At 37.6% G+C, this 16347-nt stretch overlaps 1 long non-coding RNA gene across 1 annotated transcript in view; it reads right to left on the bottom strand.

The window, feature by feature from the left end:
* LOC125104944 (uncharacterized) overlaps positions 1 to 9262 on the bottom strand; it is a 76946-nt gene extending 67684 nt beyond the window's left edge. The window contains exon 1 of the long non-coding RNA XR_007128768.1: positions 9192 to 9262. This is a non-coding gene — a long non-coding RNA (uncharacterized LOC125104944). The remainder of the gene's footprint in view (positions 1 to 9191) is intronic.
* Between the last annotated feature and the right edge of the window lie 7085 nt (positions 9263 to 16347).

Here is a 16347-nt window from a genome sequence, read left to right as displayed (position 1 = left end):
TTCTTCCCTTTCTTAAGACTACTGATCCATTTTCCTCTCACTACATGCCTTTTGCTTCCACATCTCCTCCTGAGAGTCTTCAGCCATAATTTTTTATATTCACCAAGGGAACTTGCTGACTCTGCTCTTCACACCTGAAATGTCAAAACTAAAGCAGAGAGATTTTGAATATGAAACTGGAAGCTCTTGATGAATGGAGTGTGGGCCACCTCTTGTCCCCGAAAGCCATCCATTGCACATTCTCACAGCTACCACACAATTGATCAAATTCTAGTTCTGTTCTAATGTCAAAATATCTAGCTGGCTAATAGAGAGCTCACTCAAAAAGGATGAAAATTGGAGGATCTGGGAATCTTAAGTAGAGAACTCCCTCTAAGAAGAAAATTAGAATAAGTATTAATTTTTGCTGGTTGCTTTTCTTGGAGCTTGGCATATTCACACAATATTTTAGCTACAATAGATTATTTTATAATAGCCTACCACCTCATCCATGGGGAAAATGTTCCAGGACCCCCAGTGGATACCTGAAACCACAGACAGTAATAAATCCTATATATATATGTATATATATATATATATATATACTTTTTTTTTTACTATATTTGCAGGCCTATGATAAAGTTTAAGTTATAAATTAGGCATACTTGGAGATGAACTAATAATAAAACCATTATAACATACTATAATAAAGTTATTTAAATATGGTCTCTCTCAAAATATCTTTTTTTTCTTCAGAGTCTTTTATTCTTTTTTTTTTTTAATTTTTTCAGCATAACAGTATTCATTATATTTGCACCACACCCAGTGCTCCATGCAATACGTGCCCTCTACAATACCCACCACCTGGTGCCCCCAACCTCCCACCCCCCACCCCTTCAAAATTCTCAGATCGTTCTTCAGAGTCCATAGTCTCTCATGGTTCACCTCCCCTTCCAATTTCCCTCAACTCCCTTCTCCTCTCCATCTCCCCTTGTCCTCCATGCTATTTGTTATGCTCCACAAATAAGTGAAACCATATGATAATTGACTCTCTCTGCTTGACTTATTTCACTCAGCATAATCTCTTCCAGTCCCGTCCATGTTGCTACAAAACTTGGGTATTCATCCTTTCTTTTTTCTTTTTCTTTTTTTTTTTACAGCTTTATAAACATATAATTTTATCCCCAGGGGTACAGGTCTGCGAATCGCCAGGTTTACACACTTCACAGCACTCACCATAGCACATACCCTCCCCAATATCCATAACCCCACCCCCCCTCTCCCAACCCCCTCCCCCCATCAACCCTCAGTTTGTTTTGTGAGATTAAGAGTCACTTATGGTTTGTCTCCCTCCCAATCCCATCTTGTTTCATTTACTCTTCTCCTACCCCCTCAACCCCCCATGTTGCATCTCCTCTCCCTCATATCAGGGAGATCATATGATAGTTGTCTTTCTCCGATTGACTGATTTCGCTAAGCATGATACCCTCTAGTTCCATCCACGTCGTCGCAAATGGCAAGATTTCATTTCTTTTGATGGCTGCATAGTATTCCTTTTGTATATATACCATATCTTCTTTATCCATTCGTCTGTAGATGGACATCTAGGTTCTTTCCATAGTTTGGCTATTGTAGACATTGCTGCTATAAACATTCGGGTGCATGTGCCCCTTCGGATCACTACGTTTGTATCTTTAGGGTAAATACCCAGCAGTGCAATTGCAGGGTCATAGGGTAGTTCTATTTTCAACATTTGGAGGAACCTCCATGCTGTTTTCCAGAGTGGTTGCACCAGCTTGCATTCCCACCAACAGTGTAGGAGGGTTCCCCTTTCTCCGCATCCTCGCCAGCATCTGTCATTTCCTGACTTGTTAATTTTAGCCATTCTGACTGGTGTGAGGTGATATCTCATGGTGGTTTTGATTTGTATTTCCCTGATGCCGAATGATATAGAGCACTTTTTCATGTGTCTGTTGGCCATCTGGATGTCTTCTTTGCAGAAATGTCTGTTCATGTCCTCTGCCCATTTCTTGATTGGATTTTTTGTTCTTTGGGTGTAGAGTTTGCTAAGTTCTTTATAGATTTTGGACACTAGCCCTTTATCTGATATGTCATTTGCAAATATCTTCTCCCATTCTGTCAGTTGTCTTTTGGTTTTGTTCACTGTTTCCTTTGCTGTGCAAAAGCTTTTGATCTTGATAAAATCCCAAAAGTTCATTTTTGCCCTTGCTTCCCTTGCCTTTGGTGATGTTTCTAGGAAGATGTTGCTGCGACTGAGGTCGAACAGGTTGCTGCCTGTGTTCTCCTCGAGGATTTTGATGGATTCCTTTCTCACATTGAGATCCTTCATCCATTTTGAGTCTATTTTCGTGTGTGGTGTAAGGAAATGATCCAATTTCATTTTTCTGCATGTGGCTGTCCAATTTTCCCAACACCATTTATTGAAGAGGCTGTCTTTTTTCCATTGGACATTCTTTTCTGCTTTGTCGAAGATGAGTTGACCATAGAGTTGAGGGTCTATTTCTGGGCTCTCTATTCTGTTCCATTGATCTATGTGTCTGTTTTTGTGCCAGTACCATGCTGTCTTGATGATGACAGCTTTGTAATAGAGCTTGAAGTCCAGAATTGTGATGCCACCAACTTTGGCTTTCTTTTTCAATATTCCTTTGGCTATTCGAGGTCTTTCCTGGTTCCATATAAATTTTAGGATTATTTGTTCCATTTCTTTGAAAAAAATGGATGATACTTTGATAGGAATTGCATTAAATGTGTAGATTGCTTTAGGTAGCATAGACATTTTCACAATATTTATTCTTCCAATCCAGGAGCATGGAACATTTTTCCATTTCTTTGTGTCTTCCTCAATTTCTTTCATGAGTACTTTATAGTTTTCTGAGTATAGATTCTTAGTCCCTTTGGTTAGGTTTATTCTGAGGTATCTTATAGTTTTGGGTGCAATTGTAAATGGGATGGACTCCTTAATTTCTCTTTCTTCTGTCTTGTTGTTGGTGTAGAGAAATGCAACTGATTTCTGTGCATTGATTTTATATCCTGACACTTTTACTGAATTCCTGTACAAGTTCTAGCAGTTTTGGAGTGGAGTCTTTTGGGTTTTCCACATAGAGTATCATATCATCTGCAAAGAGTGATAGTTTGACTTCTTCTTTGCCGATTTGGATGCCTTTAATTTCCTTTTGTTGTCTGATTGCTGAGGCTAGGACTTGTAGTACTATGTTGAATAGGAGTGGTGATAACGGACATCCCTGCTGTGTTCCTGACCTTAGCGGAAAAGCTTTCAGTTTTTCTCCATTGAGAATGATATTTGCGGTGGGTTTGTCATAGATGGCTTTGATAATATTGAGGTATGTGCCCTCTATCCCTACACTTTGAAGAGTTTTGATCAGGAAGGGATGCTGTACTTTGTCAAATGCTTTTTCAGCATCTATGGAGAGTATATTATGATTCTTGTTCTTTCTTTTATTAATGTGTTGTATCACATTGATTGATTTGCGGATGTTGAACCAACCTTGCAGCCCTGGAATAAATCCCACTTGATCATGGTGAATAATCCTTTTAATGTACTGTTGAATCCTATTGGCTAGTATTTTGGCGAGAATTTTTGCATCTGTGTTCATCAAGGATATTGGTCTGTAGTTCTCTTTTTTGTTGGGATCCTTGTCTGGTTTTGGGATCAAGGTGATGCTGGCCTCATAAAATGAGTTTGGAAGTTTTCCTTCCATTTCTATTTTTTGGAACAGTTTCAGGAGAATAGGAATTAGTTCTTCTTTAAATGTTTGGTAGAATTCCCCCGGGAAGCCGTCTGGCCCCGGGCTTTTGTTTGTTTGGAGATTTTTGATGACTGTTTCAATCTCCTTACTGGTTATGGGTCTGTTCGGGCTTTCTATTTCTTCCTGGTTCAGTTGTGGTAGTTTATATGTCTCTAGGAATGCATCCATTTCTTCCAGATTGTCAAATTTGTTGGCGTAGAGTTGCTCATAGTATGTTCTTATAATTGTCTGTATTTCTTTGGTGTTCGTTGTGATCTCTCCTCTTTCATTCATGATTTTATTTATTTGGGTCCTTTCTCTTTTCTTTTTGATAAGTCTGGCCAGGGGTTTATCAATCTTATTAATTCTTTCAAAGAACCAGCTCCTAGTTTCGTTGATTTGTTCTATTGTTTTTTTGGTTTCTATTTCATTGATTTCTGCTCTAATCTTTATGATTTCCCTTCTCCTGCTGGGTTTAGGGTTTCTTTGTTGTTCTTTCTCCAGCTCCTTTAGGTGTAGGGTTAGGTTGTGTACCTGAGACCTTTCTTGTTTCTTGAGAAAGGCTTGTACCGCTATATATTTTCCTCTCAGGACTGCCTTTGTTGTGTCCCACAGATTCTGAACCGTTGTGTTTTCATTATCATTTGTTTCCATAAATTTTTTCAATTCTTCTTTAATTTCCTGGTTGACCCATTCATTCTTTAGAAGGATGCTGTTTAGTTTCCATGTATTTTGGTTCTTTCCAAATTTCCTCTTGTTATTGAGTTCTAGCTTTAGAGCATTGTGGTCTGAAAATATGCAGGGAATGATCCCAATCTTTTGATACCGGTTGAGACTTGATTTAGGACCAAGAATGTGATCTATTCTGGAGAACGTTCCATGTGCACTAGAGAAGAATGTGTATTCTGTTGCATTGGGATGAAATGTTCTGAATATATCTGTGATGTCCATCTGGCCCAGTGTGTCATTTAAGGCCTTGATTTCCTTGTTGATCTTTTGCTTGGATGATCTGTCCATTTCAGTGAGGGGAGTGTTAAAATCCCCTACTATTATTGTATTCTTGTCGATGTGTTTCTTTGATTTTGTTATTAATTGGTTTATGTAGTTGGCTGCTCCCACGTTAGGGGCATAGATATTTAAAATTGTTAGATCTTCTTGTTGGACAGTTCCTTTGAGTATGATAGAGTGTCCTTCCTCATCTCTTATTATAGTCTTTGGCTTAAAATCCAATTGATCTGATATAAGGATTGCCACTCCTGCTTTCTTCTGATGTCCATTAGCATGGTAAATTCTTTTCCACCCCCTCACTTTAAACCTGGAGGTGTCTTCGGGTTTAAGATGAGTTTCTTGTAGGCAACATATAGATGGGTTTTGTTTTTTTATCCATTCTGATACCCTGTGTCTTTTGATTGGGGCATTTAGCCCATTAACATTCAGGGTAACTATTGAGAGATATGAATTTAGTGCCATTGTATTGCCTGTAAGGTGACTGTTATTGTATATTGTCTCTGTTTCTTTCTGATCTACTACTTTTAGGGTCTCTCTTTGCTTAGAGGACCCCTTTCAATATTTCTGTAGAGCTGGTTTGGTATTTGCAAATTCTTTCAGTTTTTGTTTGTCCTGGAAGCTTTTAATCTCTCCTTCTATTTTCAATGATAGCCTAGCTGGATATAGTATTCTTGGCTGCATGTTTTTCTCATTTAGTACTCTGAATATATCATGCCAGCTCTTTCTGGCCTGCCAGGTCTCTGTGGATAAGTCTGCTGCCAATCTAATATTTTTACCATTGTACGTTACAGACTTCTTTTCCCGGGCTGCTTTCAGGATCTTTTGTCACTAAGACTTGTCAATTTTACTATTAGGTGACGGGGTGTGGACCTATTCTTATTGATTTTGAGGGGGGTTCTCTGAACCTCCTGGATTTTGATGCTTGTTCCCTTTGCCATATTGGGGAAATTCTCTCCAATAATTCTCTCCAATATACCTTCTGCTCCCCTCTCTGTTTCCTCTTTTTCTGGAATCCCAATTATTCTAATGCTGTTTCGTCTTATGGTGTCACTTATCTCTTGAATTCTCCCCTCGTGGTCCAGTAGCTGTTTGTCCCTCTTTTGCTCAGCTTCTTTATTCTCTGTCATTTGGTCTTCTATATCGCTAATTCTTTCTTCTGCCTCATTTATCCTAGCAGTGAGCCTCCATTTTTGAATGCACCTCATTAATAGCTTTTTTGATTTCAACTTGGTTAGATTTTAGTTCTTTTATTTCTCCAGAAAGGGCTTTTATATCTCCCGAGAGGGTTGCTTTAATATCTTCCATGCCTTTTTCAAGCCTGGCTAGAACCTTGAGAATCATCATTCTGAACTCTAGATCTGACATATTACCAATGTCTGTATTGATTAGGTCCCTAGCCTTTGGTACTGTCTCTTGTTCTTTTTTTTGTTGTGAATTTTTCCGCCTTGTCATTTTGTCCAGATAAGAGTTTATGAAGGAGCAAGTAAAATACTAAAAGGGTGGCAACAACCCCAGGAAAATATGCTTTAGCCAAATCAGAAGAGATCCCAAATTGTGAGGGGGGGTGAAAGGGGTAAAAAGGGGTTCAGAAAGAAAAAAAAAAAAGAAACTATTAAAAAAAAGAAAGCCGATAAAGAAAAAATATAAAAAGAGGAAAAATATATATATATATTAGATAAACTATTTAAAAAACGTTAAAAAAGAAAACGGTAAAAGTTAAAAAAATTTAGCAGAAGAAGAGAAAAAGAAAAAAAAATTGAAAAAGAAAAAAAAATTAAATTAAGTGCAAGGCTAAAAAATCAATGGGAGAAAGCCATGAGTTCCGTGCTTTGCTTTCTTCTCCTCTGGAATTCCGCCGCTCTCCTTGGTATTGAAACTGCACTCCTTGGTAGGTGAACTTGGTCCTGGCTGGGTTTCCCGTTGATCTTCTGGGGGAGGGGCCTGTTGTAGTGATTCTCAATCGTCTTTGCCCCAGGCGGAGTTGCACCGCCCTTACCCGGGGCCACGCTGAGTAATCCGCTCGGGTTTGCTGGGTTCGCTTTCGGGAGCTTTTGTTCCCTGAGCACTTTCCGTAGAGTTCCGGAGGACAGGAGTGAAGATGGCGGCCCCCCGGTCTCCGGCCAGGAGGAGCCGAGAGCCCGGGGCCCCACTCCTCAGTGCGCCCTCAGAGAACAGCGCCCAATGACTCCCGTCACCCTGGCCTCCGGCCGCGCTCCGAGCTGACCAAGCCTGCGACCGGTTCAAGGCAACCCCGAGCTGAGAGTCACTCCTCGGCTCTGTCTCTGTAGCCGGCTTCCCTGTTCTAATACAGGTAAGCTCTGCGACACTCAGACACCCCCGATCCTTCTGCGACCCTGCGGGACCTGAGACCGCGCTGACCCCGCCCGGGCTTCACCCCAGTTAAGCCTCTGGAGCGATGTCCCTCAGCGGAACAGACTTTTTAAAGTCCTGATTTTGTGCTCCGTTGCTCTGTCGCTCGCCGGGAGCCGGCCCCTCCCCCCCGCGGTCTATCTTCCTGTCGCTTTGGATTCACTTCTCCGCCAGTCCTACCTTGCAGAAAGTGGTTGCTTTTCTGTTTCTAGAGTTGCTGTTCTTCTTCTCTTCGATCTCCCGTTGGATTTGTGGGTGTTTGCAATCTTTAGATAAGCTATTTAGCTGATCTCCCGCTACCCGAAGTAGTCTCAGCCTGCTACTTCTCCGCCATCTTGACTCCTCCCTCTCTCAAAATATCTTATGGTACGCTATTCACGCTTCTTGTGATGATGTGAGATGATAAAATGCCTATATGATGAGATGAAATAGGATGAATGATGTAGGCATTGTGATGCAGCATTAGCTACTATTGACCTTCTGATGATATGTCAAAAGAAGGATCATCTGTTTCTAGACTGTGACTGATAGTGGGTTACTGAACCACAGAAAGAAAAAAAAAAACATGGATAAAAAAGTACCACTATATAGGAGTACCAACCACCTTTGGTACAATTGTTATAAATATCCCTTCCATTCTCTTCTGCAAAGATATCAAGCATTTATTATGTGAGTTCACCTTATTTGGGATTTTAGTATTAGCACCAAGGCGCCTTTTTTTTTTTTTTTTAAATGCAAGTGCTTGACTTAAGCTTTTGATTGTTCAGGCATCTACTTCAAAGTCAGGTATCTCAAACAGATTTCCAGCCACAGTGCTACATGAAGAGTCAGGCCACCCCACTCTCATCCCCTTACTCCCCCAAACCCTCCCTCCCTCAGCAAAGTTTCCTTTTCTCTTAGGGGTATCTGGTTGACTTTTATAAATGACCATTTCGCTGTTTGTTTTTCCCTTCCTACACTTTAATTCCTGCTCTTATGTTTTAAATTCACCAATAAAGAGTGAACCCATAAAACCCTATGATTTTACCCTTAACCCCAATAAAAACAGAACCTCAGGCCCTCTCTCTCCCATTTGTGTATGCTCTTTCTTTCTCTCCTTCATCACCACTATCCCCATTAACGTGTGTGGTCCCAGGTATACCATGTACCCTTGAGGACTTGTGAGTAATAAGTTTTCACTGCAGAAGTTTCCTGGTTATTGTGGAGGGTATTCTGCAATTATAATAGGAATCACAAGGACCAGTCCAGCCATAACATTGGTTCTGAAAGGGGAAATGTCTCTGGGCAGCTTTCCAGGCCTAGGCAAGTGCCCCCAGGCATTTCTACCCAGTAACATCACTATCAATAGGCTGAGATCAGTATGAAACAAATATAATCACCTTTTCCTCCTTACCACCCTGAAATTAATACTTTCTGAATAGTTATCAAAATGGTTTAGAGTGTCTGTTTATATGTTTGTGTTCTTCACTACACCAGAAACTCCATGAGGATGAGAAATAGGTTTTTCTTGCTTAGCACTTATACCTAGCAACAAATTTAATAACTAACAATCATTCAATGAGAGTATTTATTACTAGATGCATGAAATGAATGAATGCCTCCATGACCATAAAGATGAATAAGACCTCCCACCTGCTTTTTTAAAAAGTATTTTATTTATTTGACAGAGATCACAAGTAGGCAGAGAGGCACATGGGGTCGGGGTGGGGGAAGCAGTCTCCCTGCAGAGCAGAGAGCCCGATGCAGGGCTCGATCCCAAGACCCTGAGATCATGACCTGAGCTGAAGGCAGAGGCTTAACCCACTGAGCCACCCAGGTGCCCCACATTTTGGCTTTTTAAGAGGCTTCGTAAGGGACTGGTTTCTCTCCCACCTAATTTAGAGCACTGAAAAGAATTATGTTATAATTTGGATACCAGGTTGGGAACCTCTGAGAACAAATGCAAACACAACCACTTATTAGAGCACCAGAAAGACTAAAACATGGCAGACAGCTATCAGAGGTAAAGAAGAGATTACAGGATCTGTTAAAGAAATGGGTAAACTGCTATAACGGGACATTACTCACACAGGTCAAGAGCAGATACATTCCCAGACAAGGTTTGAAAGGTCCTAAGAATCCCCAGCTGACCTGATTGGTGGCCTTTCCCTGCACCTAATTCACACCCTAAAGGTTAAGAGAAATGGTTATTTATTCAAGTGTCCCAATGTCAACTTAAGATCACAAGGCTTACAAAGAAATAAAAGCATGGTCCAATCAAAGGAAAATACTAAATCTGTAGTAATCAATATAAAAAAAAAATCTATGAATTACCTACCAAAGAAGCAAAAGAACTATTTTAAAGCCACTCAATGAACTAAGGGAACACAGACAACCAGACAACTACACAAAGTCAGGAAAACTATGTATGAACAAAACGTATTTAAAAAAAAAAAAAAAAAAGGACAAACTATTGGGGGACCTGGTTGGCTCAGTTGGTTAAGAGTCTGACTCTTGGTTTTGACTCAGGTTGTGATCTCAGGGTTGTGAGAGCGAGCCTTACACCAGACCTTGCACTCAGTGAGGAGTCAGCTTGAGATTCTCTCTCACTCTCTCCCTCTGCCCCTCCCCCACATGTTTTCTCCCTCTCAAATACATTAAATATTTTTTAAAAAGTGGCAGAAAGTATAAAGGAGAACTAAGCAGAAATTTTGGAGCTAAAGAATATAACAATGGAATTGAAATGATCACTAAAGGGTTTTGATAACAGGTTGATCAAGCAGATAGAAGAATCAGCAAATTTGAAGACAAGTATTAAAATTATTTAGCTAGAGGATGAAAAAGAATAAAGAAAAATGAAAGCAGTCTAAGGGACTTCTGGTACATAATAAGCAGAACAATATACTTATTATGGGAATCCTGAAGAGCAAGAGAGATATAAAGGTCCAGAGAACCCATTTAAAGAAATGATGGCTGAAAACTTCCAAAAGAGGAAGAAAACAGAGAAATAAGCTCAAGAATCTCAATAAACTCCATAGAGACCCACACTGAGAAACATTTTAATCAAACTGTCAAAAGTCACAGGCAAAGACAAAATCTAGAGAGCAGCAAGAGAAAAGTGATTTCTCATGTACCAGCAAACCCCCATACAACTATCACTGGATTCTCAACAGAAAACTTGCAGGTCAGAAGAGAATGGAAAGATATATTCCAACTGCCAAAAGAAGAGGGAAAAAACAAAACAAAACAAAATAAAACAAACAAACCAAAAAAAAAAAAAAAAAAAAAAAACCCCTTCTAACCAGGAATACTATGTCAGGGAAAACTGTCCTTCAAAACTGCAAGAGAGGGGCGCCTGGGTGGCTCAGTTGGTTAAGCGACTGCCTTCGGCTCAGGTCATGATCCTGGAGTCCCGAGATCGAGTCCCGCATCGGGCTCCCTGCTCGGCAGGGAGTCTGCTTCTCCTGCTGACCTCTCTCTCTCTCTCTCATTCTCTCTCTCTCTCAAATAAATAAATAAAATCTTTAAAAAAAAATGCAAGAGAAATTAAGACTTTCCCAGATAAAAGCTGAGGGACTTCATTGCTACTACACTTGTTCTATAAAACAAAAACAAATACAAGGCAAATTTAAAGGAAAAGATACTAGATAGTAACATGAAAACATACAAAATATATTCTCTGATCAAGTTAATATATAGACAAATATAGAATCCTACAGCATTGCAATGTTGGTGTGTAAATCACTTGTAAGTCTAGTACAGAATTTCTAAGATAAAAAAACTACAAAATGTTAATACATAATATAAGAAATATAATTTGACATCAATAACATAAAGGGTGTAAAGATACAAAGAAGAGTTTGTGTACATAATTAAAGTTGTTAGTAGCTTAACGTAACTTGCTATAACGTTAAGATATTTTACATAAGCTCCATGGAAACCACAAAGCCCTATCAAAGATATACAAATGGGAAATAGAAATAAATCAAAGCATGCCACTACAAAAACAAACAAATAGATAAAGAGAGGAAGAAGAAAAAGAAAACAAAAAAAAATTAGAAAAACACAAAGAAAACTAGTAAGAAAAAAAAAGACAAAATGGTTACAAGATATAGAAAAAATTATTGTAACAAAAGGATAATAGCAAGTTCTTCCTTAACAGTAATTAATTCAAATTTAAGTGGATTAAACTCCTGAAAGAAAAGGCATAAGTTGGCTGAATGGATAAAGTAACAAGTCCCATCTACATGCTGTCTACAAGAGATTCTCTTTATATCTAGGTCAAAAACAGTCTGAAAATTAAAAAATATAAAAAGGTATTCCATGTAAATGGTAATCACATGAGAGAGTTTAGCCATATTTGTATCAGACAAAATGAACTTAAGCAAATAACTTGTCACAAGAGACACATAAGGAAAATATAATGATAAAAGAGCCAATTCACTGAGAAGATATAACAATTTTATAAATATATATTCACTTAACAACATTAGAACTCCCAAATATATGAAGTAAATTTTGACATAGTTGAAGAGAGAAATAAAGAGCAACACAATAATAGAATTCTATACCCCACTTTCAATACTGGAGACAATAAAACACAAGAGGAATTCAAAAAACAAAAACAGAGGAAATAAATAATAGGACAGATAAATTACACCTAACAGACATATATATAGAATACTTCATGTAATAAGAGCATAATAGACATTCTCAAGTGCACATGGAATATTCCCCAGGATAGACCACATGTAAGGCTACAAAAATAAAGTCTTAACAAATATGGTTGAAATAATAAGCTTACCTTCAATAACAAGGAGAAGGAAAATGGGAAAATACATGGATATAAAATAATCAATAGGCCAAAAGAGAAATTACAAAGGAAGTTAGAAAGTATCTTGAGACAAATGAAAAAACAAGAACATAATAGATCAAAATATATGAGATTCAGTGTAATCAGTATTAAGAGGAAAGTTTATAGTGATAAATATCTATATTAAAAAAGAGGAAAGATCTCAAACAATTTAACTTCTTGCCTCAGGGACCCAGAAAAAGAGCAAACTAAACCCAAAGTTAGCAAATGCAAGGAAATGAAGATTAGAGCAGAAATAAAATAGAGATTAGAAAAACAGATAAAAAACTAAATTTTTTAATATCAAAAATTAGCAAACTATTAGATAAGAACATAAGAGAAGAGACAAAATCAGAAATGAAAAAAGAGACATTACAACTGATGTTGCAGAAATAAAAAGGGTTATGAAACTACTATGAATAATTCTGTGTAAACAAATTGGATAACCTAGAAGAAATAAATAAATACCTGGAAACATACAACCTATCAAGAGTAAATCATGAAGATATTTACCTAAACATACTTATAATTAGTAAGGATGAATCAGTAATCAAAAGCCTCCCAACAAAGAAAAGCCCAGGACCAGATGGCGTCACTGGAAAATTCTACCGAACATTAAATGAATTAACAACAATCATCCTCAAACTCTTCCAAAAAATTAAAGAGTTGGGAACACTTCCAAACTCATTTTAGAAGACCAGTATTACCTTGATATTAAAGCCAGACAAAGGTAGTATAAGGAAAAAACTATAGACCATCACCTCTGACTGATACTGATGCAAAAATTCTCAACAAAATACTAGCTAACCAAAGTTAACAGCATACTGAAAGGATTATGTGCTAAGACCAAGTGAGATTTACTCCTGGAATGCAGGAATAGTTCAACATACAAAAATCAATCAATAAAATACATCACATTAACAGAATGAAGGACAAAACTGCATCATCATTTTAATTGATACAGGAAAAAAAAAACTTGACAAAACTGAACATCTTTTCATGATTAAAACAAAACAAAACAACTCACCCAATTAAGAATTGGAGGAAATTACTTCAACATGACAAAAATCCATATATGAAAAACTGACAGCTGATATCATACTCAATGATGAAAGACTAAAAACATTTATTTTAAGATCAGGAACAAGGTAAGGATGTCATTCTCACCACTTCTATTTTACACAATACTAGAAACTACTAGTCACAACAATTAGGAGAGCAAAATAAAATATACTCCGATAGAAAAAAAAATCAGTATGATTTTTGTTCACAGATGACATAATCTTTAGAAAATGTTGATGATTACAGATAGACACACACACACACACACACACACCTGTTAGGACTCAAATTTAGTGAAGTTGCAAGATACAAAAACAACACTCAAAAATCAGTTGCATTTCTATACACTAACAACAATCTGAAAAAATTGTTGCTATTTATGTAAAAAAATGAAGCTATTCACCATAGGATCAAAAAGAATAAAATACTCAGGAATAAACTTACCCCAAAAAAGTGAAAGATTTATACACTGAAAAGTACAAAGCATTGCTGAAAGAAATTAAAGGCGGCAAATAAATGGAAAGTCATTTCATGTTCATGGATTGGAAGACTTGATAATATTAAAATGTCCATATTATTCAAAGCAATCTATGGGTTCAATGCAGTTCCTATCAAAATTTCAATGACTTTTTTTTTTTTACAAAAATAGAAAAAACAAGGTGTTTTTTTTTTAATTCATAGGATCCAAATATCCAAATAAATCTTAAAAAGGCACAATAAATTTGGAGGTCTCACACTTTCTAATTTCAAAACATATTACAAAGCTATGTAACTAAAACAATGTGGTATTGGCATAAAGACAGACATATAGACCAACAGAATAGAATAGAGAGCCCATAAATAATAAAACCCTTGTACATATGGTCAAATGATTTTTGACAAGGGTGCCAAGATCACACAATGTGAAAAAGATAGCTTCACCAACAAATGGTATTAGGAAAACTGAATATTCACACACAATAAAGAAAGAAAGAAAAAAAAAGAGGGAGGGAGGGAGGAAAAAAGAAGGAAATGGAAGGAAAAAGAAGAAAAAAAAAAGAGAAAATAAGAGAAGAAAAAAATTGGACTCTTACCTTATACTACATTCAAAAAATTAAGTCAAAATGGATTAAAGACCTAAATCTAAGACCTAAAATTGTACAACTCCTAGAAGACAACATAGAGAAAAGTCTTCATGACACTGATCTTGGCTATTTTTTCAATGATTTTGCTTTATAGGCTACAGAAGTAAAATTGACAAATGAAACTACATGAAACTTAAAAACTTCTATACATCAAAGGAAACAACAGAGTGGAAACACAACCTAAAGAATGGGAAATATTATTTGTAAATCATCTATCTGTTAAGAGGTTAATATCCAAAATATATCTAGAAGTCCCGCAACTCAGTAATAACAAAAAATGTCCAATTTAAAAGATTTGAATAGACATTACTCCAAATAGGATATACAAATGGACAACAATGTATAAAAATATGCTTAGCATCAGTAACTATTAGAGAAATATAAAGCAAAACCACAATGGATTGGCACTACCAATATGTGCACGCACACACACCAACACCACCACCACAACCACCACAACCACCACAACCAAGTGTGGCAAGGAGGCAAGATTTAGGAGAAATTGATACCCCTACATTGTTAGTTAGACTGAAAAAATGCAGCTACTATGGAAAACAGTTTGAAGGTCACTCAAAAAAATTAAACACAGAATTACCATAAAATTCAGCAATCTTGCTTCTGAGTATATATCCAAATTAACTGAAAGCAAAATATTGAAGAAATATTTGCAAACCCATGTTTATTGCAGCATTATTTATAATAGCCAAGATATGGAAGCAACCTAAATGGCCAGAGCAATGGATAAGCATAAGCAGTATAAACATAAACTGGAATATTATTCAACCTCAATAAAGAAGTAAATCATGTCATATGCTCAGCATGGATAAACCTTGAGGAAATTATGCTAATGTCTGAAATGTCTGTAACAGAAAGATACTATATGATTACATCCACGTGAAGTACCTAAAATAGTCATTCACAGAAACAAAAAGTAGAATGGTGGTTGACAGGCCCTGACAGGGGTGGTGGGGTGGGTATTAAGTTTATCTCTCAGTGGGTGTAGAGTTTCAGTTTTGCATGGAGTTCTAGAGAACTGTTGCACAATAGTGTGAATGTAGATAACACTATTCAACTGAACACTAACAATGGTTAAGATGGTAAATTTTATGGTTTCCTACCACAATTAAAAATGATAAATAAATAAAAATTACCTGCTTTCAGATAGAGTAACCCCATTCCTCCCAGTCCTCCCTCTTAAACTAAAATTGCTCTATGTAACACAATAAGCATAAAAAGGCTCTAAAAGTTAGAAAGAAAATAGGTGGGCAGATTAGAATTGGCAGGCCTTGAGGAACAACATGATATTGAGCTCTGAGGTTTCCTTGCCACACAGTATCTTGAGCAGGGTACTACAGAAGGCTCCATCTCAAAACTGCTAACAGGCACGAGTGAAAAAAGCTCTAAGGAAAGCTTATTCCTTTTTACAAATGGAAAAATCTTACCACCACCCTATCCCTGAATTTCAGCAGACTAAGTTAAGATTTTATTCCCATTTCTCACTCTTACTTACCATGGAAGCAGTTGGCATGCTCTGATTCTCCAAGCTGGTGGTGCCAGGTAGCAGCTGATCTTCATCCCCTTCCAGAAAAAGGAGATGCTGATTGCCCTGGTTGGATAGTGGTGACAGGGATCTGATCTTTCATTCCAGGCTTAGCTAAAACAGGCAGTATTCTAGTTCCCCAACCAAGAGAGTGTCAGTGGGGTCCAGCAACTGGGTGTGCCTTTACCTTCATCCAGCCAACTTGAAGATTACCAAGGAATGGTGAGACAGTGCTGATCACAACTAGGTTTCATGATACATCTAGAATTTGTTGGGGCTCAGTGGCAAACTACTCTATCTAGACTCAACATATTTATGAAATTCAGGACGAGTAATCATTCTGCTTTCTCACTACCCCTTCTGTCAGCAAGGCCCAGTGAGCTGCACAACTTCCACACTCACTCAGCAGCAAGGAGACTTAAGAAGGCAATAGGAGGACAGGCTAGTCTGCATTCCTGTTCCCTGGTATTTAGGGGCCTGTGAGAACTGAGATACAGTTCCATCCAATATCATTGAGGCAGAACAAGATTAAATGAGGTGCCCCACTTTTGCTGGGAAGGCATCAGTGAAGACCATGAAAAAGATGAAGTTATATTCCACCCTTCTTCAATGAGCCAGAATAAGTAAATGTTGCACTTTTGCTGGAGTGATATCAACTAGAACCCA

This window comes from Lutra lutra, chromosome 1 (genome assembly GCF_902655055.1).
Source record: "Lutra lutra chromosome 1, mLutLut1.2, whole genome shotgun sequence".
Lineage (NCBI taxonomy): Eukaryota > Metazoa > Chordata > Mammalia > Carnivora > Mustelidae > Lutra > Lutra lutra.
The sequence above is the reverse complement of the archived record's forward strand: the minus strand, read 5'-3'. Positions and strand labels throughout refer to the sequence as shown.